This window comes from Poecilia reticulata, linkage group LG1, assembly GCF_000633615.1.
Source record: "Poecilia reticulata strain Guanapo linkage group LG1, Guppy_female_1.0+MT, whole genome shotgun sequence".
NCBI lineage: Eukaryota > Metazoa > Chordata > Actinopteri > Cyprinodontiformes > Poeciliidae > Poecilia > Poecilia reticulata.
The window spans coordinates 29,089,806-29,091,024 of NC_024331.1; the positions used below are offsets into that span (position 1 = coordinate 29,089,806).

At 41.1% G+C, this 1,219-nt stretch overlaps 2 protein-coding genes across 2 annotated transcripts in view; both read right to left on the reverse strand.

The window, feature by feature from the left end:
- The window catches only part of LOC103470916 (perforin-1-like), a 192,613-nt gene that overhangs the window by 48,824 nt on the left and 142,570 nt on the right, over window positions 1-1,219 (reverse strand). The window lies entirely within an intron of this gene.
- LOC103471480 (perforin-1-like) overlaps window positions 1-1,219 on the reverse strand; it is a 23,677-nt gene that overhangs the window by 598 nt on the left and 21,860 nt on the right. The gene's annotated exons all lie outside the window — the stretch shown is intronic.

The window sequence follows — 1,219 nt, forward strand, 5'->3', positions numbered from 1 at the left end:
TTTGGAGCATCTTTTAATTTAAGTTTTCTGGAGGTCAGGTTGTAGAAACAGTTGACTTGATGATATCTCAATTTTTTTTTGTCTATTCAGTGTAAAAAGTTTTCCTTTAGTGCCAACTTAATCAGCTTTCTGTTGCATGTTGCTTCAGGGTCTGGGCACGGCTCTAAAGATCCATTTCTCTGAAAAGGAGATCCAGAACTTATCAGAACACAGCCCATCGAACGGCTTCCAGCTCTGTCAGCAAGAAATAGTGGCTGAACGTCTTTGGTAAGTTCCCATAACAACAGTGGTCCCCAAAGTCTGTCCTCGAGGGTCGGCATCCTGCATGTTTTAGGTCTCTCCCTGGTTTAGCGCACTTGGATCAAATGATGGCTCATTAGAAGGTCTAAGAAGAACATTGACATGCTGAAAACGTTGTTACTACCACCAGGGAGAGAACTAAAAGATGCAGGATGCCGGCCCTCCAGGACCGACTTTGGGGACCACTGCATTGCTGTGTAGCTGAACGGTCCAGTTGGAGCATGCTCAGTGTAATCTTTCTCTGCAGTTACAGAATGTCCAGTATATATCAGCTACACAACTGAAATGTTTTTCTAGCAAAAGGTTGCTAGAAAAATATCTGAAAATTTGAGAAAAATCAAAAAAAAATTTTCTTTTAATTTTCTACATTAATTTTCAACTTTTAGATCTCAGAAACTTCTGTTTTGATGAGAAAATATTTGCGATTATTCTTAAAATTTCKGAGTTTTTGCTAGAACTGTACTCCTTTTTTCTAGTGATGGGTAGATGAGGCATCATGTCGCATTTCGACCCATAGCAAAAACTGTGTTGATACCGTGCTGATACTGTGTCACTGAATACTGACACCTGCTGGACATAAAAAATCCCTACAGGCAACGTTGGCATAGTTGCCTACCCTACGTTGCCTGATGACGTTTGATGATGTCTAGGCCAGTGGTTCCCAACCCCCGGGTACCAGTCCATGGACCAATTGGCACTGGGCCGCACAAGAAACAATTAAATATTTCCGCTTTATGTATTATTTGAGTCTGGAGGATCTTTTATTTTGAAAATCCTTTAACCAGATTCTCTCTATTACTTGCGCGCCAACATTAAGCCCACAAGCAGCAAAATGAGTAAGAAACAGATCAGATGTCTTTGGAAAGTTTCTTTGCAAAGGGGAAAAGGCCCAGAGAAGAGACAGGAGAATGGATTTATC